Source organism: Scyliorhinus canicula, chromosome 1 (genome assembly GCF_902713615.1).
Source record: "Scyliorhinus canicula chromosome 1, sScyCan1.1, whole genome shotgun sequence".
NCBI classification, from domain to species: domain Eukaryota; kingdom Metazoa; phylum Chordata; class Chondrichthyes; order Carcharhiniformes; family Scyliorhinidae; genus Scyliorhinus; species Scyliorhinus canicula.
This window is the reverse complement of record NC_052146.1, coordinates 30148122-30161117: the sequence shown is the minus strand read 5'-3', so window position 1 is coordinate 30161117 and position 12996 is coordinate 30148122. Positions and strand designations below refer to the sequence as shown.

At 47.8% G+C, this 12996-nt stretch overlaps 1 protein-coding gene across 5 annotated transcripts in view; it reads right to left on the bottom strand.

The window, feature by feature from the left end:
• ttc28 (tetratricopeptide repeat domain 28) overlaps positions 1-12996 on the bottom strand; it is a 965957-nt gene that overhangs the window by 426756 nt on the left and 526205 nt on the right. The gene's annotated exons all lie outside the window — the stretch shown is intronic.

Here is a 12996-nt window from a genome sequence, read left to right as displayed (position 1 = left end):
TTTTCAAGAGTCTCCTCAACATCTACCTCTTTGATCAACCTTTCCGTCAACTATCCGTGGGCAGCACGGTAGCACAGTGGTTAGCACAGTTGCTTCACAGCTCCAGGGTCCCAGGTTCGATTCCCGGCTTGGGCCACTGCCTGTGCGAAGTCTGCACGTTCGCCCGTGTGTGCGTGGGTTTCCTCCGGGAGCTCCGGTTTCCTCCCACAGTCCAAAGATGTGTAGGTTAGGTGGATTGGCCATGCTAAATTGCCCATAGTGTCCAAAAAAGGCTAGGTGGGGTTACTGGGATAGGGTTGAAGCATGGGCTTAAGTAGGGTGCTCTTTCCAAGAGCTGGTGCAGACTCGATGGGCCGAATGGCCTCCTTCTGCACTGTAAATTCTATGATCTTAATGTGTACAGTGGTTCAATGTAACATTTTATTTGATAATGTCCCCGTGAAGTGCCATGGAGCATTTTACTGGGTTAAAGGTGCTATGCAAATGCAATGTGTTGTTGCTGCTGTCAACACCACATGCACAATGTTAAAGTAACAACAGGTATCAATAAGAGCCGCCAGTTATGTAAATCTCACCTGTCCCTGTCTAGAATAAGTTCCAACCATTCTTTGTTGGGACTACTAAATGGAGCTCCTCACCAAGATAGAATTGTCTCCCATCATTTCAGTGTAACTCCATTTCACACTGTAAGCTACTCATGGAGCAGCGGAGAATTATGATATTGGCTTCAGGTGAGGTTCCTCCAAACACAAGAACTAGGAGCATGATTCGGCAACTCAGCCCCCCCACGCTTCGCCATTCAATACGATCTCGGCCTCAACTCCACTTTCCAGCCCATTCTCCAGAACCCCTTCAACCCATTGCTAATTCAAAATCTGTCTATCTCCTCCTTAAATTTACTCAATGTCCCGGCATCCACCGCACTCTGGGGTAGTGAACTCCACAGATTCATGACCCTTTGAGAGACGTATATTCTCCTTATCTCCATTTTAAACCTGCGCCCCCAATCCTAAAACTATGATCTCTCTCTCATTGTAGATTGCCCCACAACAGGAAGCATCTGCACCACGTATACTTTGGCAATCATCTTTCATCAACTTATATACCTCAATTAGATCTCCTCTCATTCTTTAAACTCGAGAAAGTATAGACCGGACCTGCTCAATGTCTCTTCTTAAGAAAGACCACTGGGACGGGATTCTCCAACCCCCCGCCGGGGGGAGGGGGGGGGGGGGCGATCGGGCTCCGGGGGGTGCCCCCACGGTGGCCTGGCCCGCGATCGGGGCCCACCAATCGGCAGGCCGGGGGGCACTCTTTTCCTTCCGCGTTCGCCATAGTCTTCACGATGGCAGAGACTGAAGTGACCCCTTCCCCTGCGCATGCGCGGGGATGACATCAGCAGCCGCTGACGCTCCGGTGCATGTGCAGACTTCCGCCGAAGTCCCTTCGGCCCCGGCTGGCGTGGTGCCAAAGGCCGTTCCCGCCAGCCGGCGGAGCGCCAACGACTCCGGCGCGGGCCTAGCCCATCAATGTTAGGGCTTGGCCCCTAAAGGGGCGGCCCAACACCGGAGTGGTTCATGCCACTCCATCCCGCCGGGACCAACCGCCCCGCCGGGTAGGGGAGAATCACGCCCCCGGTCTCGGCGGTCAATGTAATGAACCATCATGGTTGGTGTGGATAAACCACAAGAAGAGCTGCTGCAGCTACAGGTCACTGAACAAAGCTTCATGCACCGCTTGCCCTGGTAAGTATAGTCATCTGAACTTCAGTCATTGTACATGTAATGCAGAATGAACCATCATTAGCATAAGCACAGAATAAGGGCCGGGTTTCTCCACTATCCAGCGGGACGGGCCATACGGGCGCTGAGGAGTGGCGTGAACCACTCTGGTGTCGTGCCACCCGGAAGGTGCGGAATCCTCTGCACCTTCAGGGGCTAGGCCTCCGCCGGCCAGCACGAGTTGGCACATGCGCAGGAGCGCCAGCGTGTTCTGGCTTGATCCCAGCGCATGTGCAGGGGGGGTTCTTCTCCGCGTCAGCCATGGCAGACCATTACAGCGCCCGGCGCGGAGGGATAGAGTGCCCCCTCGGCACAGGCCTGCCCGCAGATCGGTGGGCCCCGATCGCGGGCCAGGCCACCGTGGGGGCCAGATCCCCCTCCGCCCTCCCGAGGACTCCGCAGGCCGCCCACAGAGCCAGGTCCCACCGGTAAGGACCTTGTTTAATTACGCCGGCGGGACTGGCCGAAAACGGGCGGCCACTCACCCCTCGCGAAGCGGAGGATCGCCGGGGGGCCACTGCCAACGGCCCCCAACCGGCGCAACGCGATTCCCGCCCGGACAATCCGGCAGCCGGCGTCTGGGCGGGATTCACGCCGCCCCCCGGGGATTCTCCAGTCCAGCGGGGGTTCGAAGAATCCCGCCCAAGGTATGGGAAGCCTGGTTTGCCCATTGCCAGCATATTTTTCCAAGGTCCTTCCAACCAACGCAGTCAAGTTTGACAAATGAATGCTCCTAGTGTAAATGCATCTGCAGGTTAATTCTGACACAGATAATCTAATAAACCAAATTGGAAAACAGTTCCTCAGGGAGGAAATGGAAGATAAAGAGAAAACATGAAAGGAAATAGGAGGCGCAATAAAAGTTCTGGACCTGCTGCCCTAAATTCCAATATACGCTAACAGTTAAATTTCAGGAAAAGGAATGCTGCCACTGTTATAACTAATCCATCACTGCAAACGGCCTTTCAAATTCCAAATCGCACGGTACACTTCAGTCATCTAGCTATCACAAAATTATTTTAAAAAGAAGGCATTAACTGTCCTTTGGTCAATGAAAACAGCTCTCAGGCAGCTCCACTTTTACTATAAACACAGGACAATCTTTCACAATCGCTTTAAAAGAATAGAAAATGGCAGAGACAGCAGGAGAAGCTTAACCCTGTCACTCTCACCACCTTGTATGAAAACAGATGAGGTTCCAGAGATGATCAAGTTGGGGTGGCGTGGAGTAGTGTACTGACTATTATTTGCATCTGGGCAGCAGCTCTCTGACTTTACCTTGTAACAAAGCCCCGCCTGTGCTTCAATTTCTAATGGGCTGTATTAATTCTAATATTTTTGACAAAAGAATACTTACCAGAAAACTAAGCTGAATCCATTTCGTGCAAAGCAAAATGCTTTACCGAGAACCCAGGAGACATCAATAAATTAAGGTGTTAAGACCATTTCTGAGCTGAGTTACAAGGCCAGCCGTCTTCCCCCAATAGTCCTGCTTTTAAGCAAAGATAGGACAGCATGCTTCCCCTTGATAATTACCATGGACACCTCACACAACATTTAATAATTGAGCCAGTGATGCTGTACTAAACCTGAATCCCAATACACAATGTAAATTGATACAATAATGGGATCTGAGCCCTCTGTGCAAATGGGATGGAAATAACGGGTGCGATTTAACTAAAAAAAAAGTTCATTCTGGGCAGTGTTAGAAGGATCATTCCCAGCGCTGATAGTACCGGAAACGACTCTGCTATCTAATGGCACATTTTTTTTCGTCCTGGTGGGAAGGGCCCCAGCACAGTTGCATTCAGTCGCATTTCCTGCACTGAGGAGCTATGGCGAGCTAGGGCGCCGTTTAAAAATGCTGCCCCGAACGCCTGACCTGGGTGGCACTGCCAGGGTGCTAGCTGGCAGTGCCAAGGTGCCTGGGTGGCATCAGCAGTACCAGGGTACCACCCTGCCCAGAGACTCGCCACTCAGTCCCCGTTTGTGTGGACCGGTGCTGAACTGCGCCCAGGTGGGGTCTGCTCAGCCAGGCTGGGAGATTCCTAGTGGCCGCTCGATCCGGCATCAGCACAGGTCCCGTCCATTGTGGGTGGAATTCATTTTGCGACATCTGGTTAAATCTCACGAAGCATAGCGACCATAGGGGATCCCGGAAGAGGGCTCCCTGGGAACTATCAGCCGCATCCCGTTCCAATTCCGGCTGGGCGCAGCCGGTAAATCGTGCCGCACAGCTGAGAGTTCTGTGCTTTGGTCATTTTCATGTTTATCTGGATTCTCTTGCATTTGTATTCTGTTCTCGGAGCAGCTTGACAAATAAAAGATGGTAAGATTTATTTTATTCTTCCATAGGGTGTGGGTATCGCTGGGTGGGCCAACATTTATTGCCCAGCCATGGGGGAGATTAAGCGTCAACCACATTGCGACAATACCACTCCGCCACAGCCTCCCCTTTCACCCAAAGATTTTAAGAGGTTGGGACCAAAAGCGGATCAGAAGCTGCGGGGAGGGTGGATTGGTGGTGGTGGGGGGGGGGGGGGGGGGGGGGGGGGTGTTTAAATACAGGTTTCAATAGCCCTCTGGCCTACCACCAAGAGGCTATCTCCATGGGCCTATCCCAGCTTCAACATGGAGCCTGCTCCTGCCACCAGTGAGATCCTGGCAACGTTCCCAAAGATTGGTACCCACTGTTGCCAGGCAGGTAGTCATTTCCTTTTCTCACTCGACTCAAGCAGGTTCGACCTGAGGCTGCAAAGCATCAGGTCGCTGACCCAATGCACCATTCGCAAATATACCCCCCACCACCACCACCACCAAGGCCATCTCTGTCCAGCTGGTAAAATTCTATACATTATGTCCTCCCAGTCGATCTGCTCAGGGAACACTCGAAAGCTTTAGGGGCTGCAGTAAATATATACCCTCTCCCATGTCGAAGCATATGTCACATAAACATATGATCGTCATAACGTAACATCTCTTACTCCACTCCCAGCTTTCAAGGAGAGACAGAAAACACAAATAATCAGAAAAGTGGTGAATGCATATTGTACTATGTGGCATAAACTGCTATATCCACCAGCATTTACAATAATAAATAATTTAATTTTGCAAAGATCCCATTTTCAGGTCATTCTCAACGTAACAGTCTAAAGTAATGTAAAAATCACAAACATTTGAACTCTCAGAACGAACAGTATGAAATGCACTTAGCACTGCACATTCCACTTGTCAAAGTTATGTGTGCAATGTTGGAAAAACCCAGTTTTTCCAGGAGGTGTGACAATAATGATGTAAAAGTAGCACAAGGCTCTTTCCATCACAATATTTTCCTCATCTGCAGTAGAGCTACTGGCCTCTTCTGCCCCAGTCCTCAAGGAAATGGCTTTGGTTTGTAATTCATTCTGTGCAGGGTTAAGGGGATAAACTTGTGCAATCCTACTCCACTGTATGGTGCGTTGGAGATGCAATAGACTGCACATTCAGAATGATTTCTCCTCACTTGTGTGACTTCAGGTTCATATCCAGTTGAACCTAATGGAATGAAAGTTGCCTCTCTGTTTCTGGCAGGTCCATGATTGTGAAACAAAACAGGAATGAAGCAACATCAATGGAGACCCAATTGAATGCAAATGCAAAGCAAAAAGCTATCTTCTCTTTGAAACTTTATTACTTGGCTTCAGGAATAGCACCGATAAAAGTAATTGTTTTTTAAATCACACTGGCGTGAGGAGATTTGTTTGGGCTCAGATATCAGGAAAGGGAGATCTTTCTTGCACCAAACCTGGCGGATATTGTCACTGTCAACCAAAATAATTCATGGTCCTTTCTCTGGGTTCCTGCCTATCCATGTTAAAAAGTTTGGGCTGGCATTGGTCATGACCATTCTCCTTTATTTTTAGACAAGGAAGATGGAGCAGGACAGGTTAGTGTTTCAATGGTCCAGGGCATAGCGGATTTAAGCTTCAACTGACCTAATACCTAATGTTAAGAGAGCAGGGTGCTGCTACAGGCATTGGCCAAGGTTCTGCCGGCTGGTCACAATGGTGATGATGATCCCCAGGTACTAACTAGGTGTTCAGACTCATATCTGGAGCCAGCAGCAGGACTCATCTTGTATCAGGAAGATACTGCTATTTATGTGATGGATTCTCAATTTATAAAATACACGGTGATCATGCATATAAGGCATATAATCATCATCACAAGCCACCGCTAATACTGAAGAAATTATTCCTTTACCCCACTTCCAAAATATCGTCAACAGGAAATCTCATAAATTAATTTCAGAATGGCAACAGATGCATCATGTGACTGGATTGAGGGAATAATAATAGTTGTAACAAATATTATTGAGGCTATCGTGTGATTACATTTCTGAAAAGACACAAACGGGTGTTACGCTGTCACTGTATACTAAACCAAACTGCACACCAGATATTAGAGAAAATTAAACGATCAACAGCATAGGGTATATGAAAGACAGAGGATTGCATGATCATTTGATTTGCTTTGATTTATTGTCAGGTGTACTGAGGTACAGTATAAAGTATTGTTCTATGTACAGTCCAGACAGATCGTTCCAACATGAAAAACATAGGTCATAAGATAAATGCACAATGTAATACCCAGGCATGGGGTGAAGCATCCGGAGTGTAGTACAACTCAATAGAAAAGATGTGTGGAGAGATCAGGGGCTGGATTCTCCACCGACGGGATGCTCCATTTTGCCGGGGGTTTCCCAATGGTTTGAGGCTGTCCACAATGGGAAACCCCATTGACTAGCCGGCGTAACGGAGCATCCCGTCGGCGGTAAAACAGAAGTGTATCATGGCGGGATGGAGAATCCAGCCCCAAATCAGTCCATAACAGGATCATTCAGGAGTCTGGTAACAGCGGGGAAGAAGCTGTTTTTGCACCTGTTATTTTGTGTTCTCAGACTTTTGTATCTCCTGCCAGATGGAAGAGGTTGGAAGAGAGAATAACCCGGATGGGAGGAGGAGTCTTTGATTATGCTGCCCGCTTTCCCAAGGCAGCGGGAGGTGTACGTAAGAGTCAGTGAATGGGAGACAGTACATCAGCATAGATTCTATAACTTAAGAATCCATCGCACATACAGCAATTATGGCCAGGATTTTCCTAAAACAAGGCATGTCCTGCTGTCGGGTCCAGATGTGGGTCCCCAGTCCACACGGGTGGTCAGCAGGACCATGATGACAATCTTCCCAGTGGTGGTCAATTACGAGGTTCCTGCTGGATCCCTGCCAATTATCACTGGCAGTGTGGCGCGCCACCCTGTCGGCCCTTATAAAGGGCAGCTCTGCAGCTTCAATGGCACCATGGAGAGTGGTGGTCACTGCTGAGAGTCAGAGGGTGACTCTGTTTTAAAGCACCCTCAAGGGGCAGTGAGAAATTGCTGTGTCAGAGCCTGACAGGGAGGTCCAGTGATCAGAGGGGTAACATTTCCTGGGCTGGCCCCACCTTGGGCAACGGTTCATCCAGGATTACTGCCACATGCTAGTCAGAGTAGAAATAGCAGGATATTTCGGATAAATACGTAGCTGAAGAGATGGTGGGGGGGGGGGGGGGTTTAAGATTCCTGGGGCATTGGGAACGGTTCTGGGGGAGGTGAGACCTGTACAAACTGGAAGAGTTACACCTGGGCAGGACCGGAATTGATGTCCTATGGAGAGTATTTGCTGGAGTTGTTGGGAAGGGTTTAAACTAATATGGCAAGGGATGGGAACCTATGAAAGGAGTTAGAGGAGAAAGCAAGGGCGAAAACAAAAGACAGAAAGGGGAATAAGAAAAGTGGCAGGCAGATAAACCAAGAGCCAGATTCAAACAGTGATAAAATAGAACATAGAACATTACAGCACAGAACAGGCCCTTCGGCCCTCGATGTTGTGCCGAGCAATGATCACCATACTCAAACCCACGTATCCACCCTATACCCGTAACCCCCCCCCCCCTAACCTTACTTTTATTAGGACACTACGGGCAATTTAGCATGGCCAATCCACCTAACCCGCACATCTTTGGACTGTGGGAGGAAACCGGAGAACCCGGAGGAAACCCACGCACACACGGGGAGGACGTGCAGACTCCGCACAGTGACCCAGCCGGGAATCGAACCTGGGACCCTGGAGCTGTGAAGCATTTATGCTAACCATTATGCTACCGTGCTGCCATTGGGGGCGGGACTAGTAATATTAAAAGACAAGCTTAAAGGCTTTGTGCCTTAACACGCAGTGTATTCGCACAAATACACATGAGTGGGTATGATATCGTTGGGATTACGGAGACATGGCTGCAGGTTGACCAGGGATGGGAACTAAATGTCCAGGGGTATTCAGTATTTAGGAAAGTCAAACAAAAAGGAAAAGGTGGTGGGGTTGCATTGCCAGTCAAGGGGGAAATTGACGCAATAGTGAGGGAGGATATTATCTCCGACATTGCGGAATCTGTATGGGTAGAGCTGAGAAACAGCAAGGGACAAAAAACGTTAGTGAGGATCCTATATAAACCCCCAAACTGCAGTGATATTGTTGGGAATGGCATTAAAAGGAGATTAAAGACACGTGACAAAGGAACAATTATAATTATGGGTGATTTTAATTTGCACGTAGATTGGGAAAATCAAATTAGCCACAATACCATAGAGGAGGAATTCCTGGATTGTATGTGGGATGGTTTTCTGGATCAATATGTTGAGGAGCCAACTAGAGAACAGGCCATCATAGACTGGGTGCTGTGTAATGAGAACAGAATCATAGAATCATAGAATTTATAGTGCAGAAGGAGGCCATTCGGCCCATTGCAGAATGCACCACATGCTAGTCAGAGTAGAAATAGCAGGATCCCTGCACCGGCTCTTGGAAAGAGCACCCTACCCAAGGTCAACACCTCTCCCTATCCCAATAACCCAGTAACCCCACCCAACACTAAGGGCAATTTTGGACACTAAGGGCAATTTATCATGGCCAATCCACCTAACCTGCACATCTTTGGACTGTGGGAGGAAACCGGAGCATCCGGAGGAAACCCACGCACACACGGGGAGGATGTGCAGACTCCACACAGACAGCGACCCTAGCCGGAATCCTGAGACTAGGGTCCTGAAACTTAACAAAGGAAACTATGATAAAATGAGGCGTGGGTTGGCTATGATCGATTGGGGAATGTTACTTAAAGGGATGACAGTAGATAGGCAATGGCAAACATTCAAAGAGCGTATGGAGGAACTGCAACGATTGTCTATTCCAGTCTGGCACAAAAGTAAAACAGGAAAGGTGGCCAATCTAAGGCTGACAAGGGAAATTAGGGATAGTATTCGATCCAAAGAAGTAGCACAAATTGGCCAAGAAAAACAACTGAACTAGGATTGGGAGCTGTTTAATATTCAGCAAAGAAGGACCAAGAGATTGATTAAGAGCACCCTTCCTAGGCCCACTCTCCTGCTCTATCCCCGTAACCCCACCTAACCTGCACATCTTTGGACTGTGGGAGGAAACTGGAGCACCCGGAGGAAACCCACGCAGACACGAGGAGAAAGTGTAGAATCCACACAGTCATCCAAGGCCGTAATCGAACCTGGTCCCTTGCGCTGTGAGGCAGCAATATTTATTTATTTTTTAATATAAATTTAGAGTACCCAATTCATTTTTTCAAATTAAGGAGCAATTTAGCGTGTTCAATCCACCTACCTTCCACATCTTTGGGTTGTGGGGGCAAAACCCACGCAAACACGGGGAGAATGTGCAAACTCCACACGAACAGTGACCCAGAGCCGGGATCGAACCTGGGACCTCGGCGCCGTGAGACTGCAGTGCTACCTCTGCGCCACTGTGCTGCCCGTGAGGCAGCAGTATTAACCACTGTGCCACCGTGCCATCACAGTACAACAAGTTGTTAATGAGTAGAATACTGCACCTGGCTATAAATGATTAAACCTTATTGACTACAATGGAAGCAGTAAGGGGCTCAATAATGTTGCCAGAAGAACCTTCGTTTCTTAAAGCGTCCATCTGTCCAAAGCACTTCAAAAGCCCAATCCATGTCTTGCGCATGAGAAGCTGAAAATTCATGCAGGCTAATTCTGCACCATCTGTGTGTTGGTCATCCCAAAGGCAATCGCAGCCAGGGAGCAACACAGGCTAATTCTCTGCCTGGTGTGATAAGAATGATTCACAGATAGCATGATGTCAGATTTACACAACTCTAACGCCAGAGAGTTAAAACAGACGTACTCAAGGGTCACGATTGATGTGCATTATAAATTTACAATCCTGGCTCACAAATAAATTCCAGTTGTTCAAACAAATAACACTCCACACATCTGAGTTCTGTCCCGAATCTTAACACAAAGGGTCTGACCCAACTCATGCTCCCTCCGTTACAGCTTGAGAACTTGGAACGTGAATTTGCAGCAGCATTTGAACAGTATCCACACACTGTTTCCCAGTCCAACCACGACTGCTTCTGAAAAAGCTTTCCTTGGAGCTCACCAGCCTAACGGGCTCAAGGTTGGTAAGCTTCGCATTTCCCAGTGAGAAACAAGGCAGCTGGCCTCAGCAGGGAACTTAATGAGGTTCACGCAGAATACCTGTTTCACCTGCTGTCACACCATTAACATGGCTCCACTGGTGCTGTCACCAACCTAAAAAGATCTGCTGAACTATTCAAAATCTAAAATGTGCAGTGACCTTTCAGGCAGCAGTTATAGACGGAGAATATTACATTCCTCTAATAATTTATTTTTCTAATCTTAAAATATTGGGGAAGATAGAAGATGGTTCGAGGTTGGGAGTGGCATTAATATCTGGGGCACAGTGAGGACTGGGGGGTCTTCGATATTGGCCAAAGTATGGAGAATATTTGATAGAGGGGGGAAAGGGAGGGGAGATGGTGAGGCTAGGGTGGTATGTTCCGAGAAGGTTGGTATCGGTAGAAGTGACTTTGGTGTTGTGTGATTTTCTTAAATACCCAACTAATTCACAAATGGAAGGGAACCTACTGTCCTCACCCAGTTTGGCTTATGACCCACACCAACTTAATTGCACTCTGAAGTGGTTTAGCAAGTTACTTAATTTGTATCAAAACTTCTCATGACAAGTAGGGATGAGCAATAAATCCCCTGACCACTTGTCAAGAGTGATTACAAATAACTGATAGATCAGGATCCAGAATGCAATTGATGTTTATCAAGATTACACTGCAGCATATTCATCAAAAATGTGATGTTTCCCTGTGGCACTAGAGACGCGACGTCAGCTGAAGTGAGAGCAGGAAGGTGAGAGGAACTGGTGTAACACAGACAAGAGTGAGGGTAGCATTGAGGGATTGGACATGAGCAGAGGTCACAGAGGTAAACTGGAGTGAAGAGGGGAGGGTAGATTTCCATTAAATCCAGCAACAGGGAGGGCTAAGGAGGGAGAGAAACTAAGGGAAGCAAGGAGGCAAGAGAGGCACGCTTAGAGCACAGAGTTTGGGGTTAAGGAAGAGAGGAGATAGAAGATGGTTAGAGATTGGGAATGGGATTGTTATATGGTGTACAGGTGGGAAGCTTGGATATTAGCCAAAAGGTGGGATGCAACTAACTGGTTTGCAAGGCCAGTTTTGAGGACAATTAGAAGTTGACCGTATTGTTGTAGGTCTGGATTTACATACAGGCCAGATCAGGTAAGAACAGCAGATATTATTTGTTTAAAAACTTCAGTGAATCAGATATATTTTACAACAATTCAGTAGTTTCGTGGTCACTAATACTAATTATTTAATCCACATGCAGTTAATTCATTTAACATAGGTTCCCCAGTGGAGAGATTTAAACTCATGTCTCTGAGTGATTGGTCCAAACCTATGGATTACTAAACCATTAACATAACCACTGCACTAATTACCCTATCGTCATACAACTCAGGAAAGGTAATCATTGTTATGGACGTCTGGTCAGCTCTCAACTGTGGTTAAGGGACTGGACCAGATGCCACAACTTTTAAAAGTTTTAATATGGTGCAGAAAGGTTGATTCTTCCGAGGAGTGATAATATAAGGAATAGGGATTGGTTATTCTATAAACAAACTTTATTGCAACAAAAGAAAAGAAAACAACATCTAAACTTTTACTTCAACTCTAACACAAACAGATTACATGAAGTTTCTTAACCTAAACACAAAACACACGAGTTCCCATTAAACAGCATTGTTCATGAAAATGCAGCTCTTGTCCCATTTACACAACCAGACAAGGCAATACTTGCATTTACAAAGCAATTTTTCTTCTGGTAGGCACAGTTGTTCAAAAACCTTTTCCAAAACCTGCCTCAGTGGCAACTTTCATAACCTCGCTGGTTGATTTCCACAGCTGCCTCTCTTTAAGAAGCGCAGGATGTCAGCGCGCTGTCGCAGGCCAAAATTATTTTTTAAATGATGGGGTCTTCCTGCCAGAAGCGGTGGCAGAGAGCAGGTCATGTGCCCGGCATGTGCACTGACGTCATGCGCCCTGTACATCCATGCATTGGGCGCAAAATCACACAGAGATTCCTCCATTTTGTAGCTGTCAGCAAGCAGGATAACAGGACTGTGAAAACTTGAAGGTGGATTGTTTAGTAATAGGAAAGAGAGGGCCAGAGACACAAACAGGCTTGGATCTCACACCTAAATCTGTTCGAGAGAGCCGTGCAGGAGAGTCCATGGCAGGACAAAACAGTGCTGATGTGAGCTCCAGGACCTCTGCTGAACAACCTATTTAGAAGAAGCTGAACTCGGAACAAAGTAGGATAAAGATTATGGGCAGATTCTCAAAAAAAATGGGGCTATGTCCCTATGCCAGCGTAATAACGCTGGCATTTCACTCCCCAGTTTCCTGCAAAAAATAAAGAGCTATTCACTTACCCGCAGGGGGCTAGCGGGGACCCGGGGAGCTTCACGCAGCTTTGGCTGTGGATACGGAACCGCGCACCTCCGGTTCCGATGCCGCGCATGCGCATGACGGCGGCCTCCAACGGCCGCGCCAAGTGCCATGGTGGACTCGGACCGCGGACCAACACCAAAAAACAAGGTTTCCCTCCGCCCTCCACCAGGGCGGCTACGACTGAGTCCGCAACCGCTGCGCGGGAGGCCCGATTGGCCATACATGGTTAGATCTACGGCGTTGGAAAATCGGCTAGTCAGGATAAGAGTATCGCTGGGAGGGCCTCTGGCAATGGCCCCCC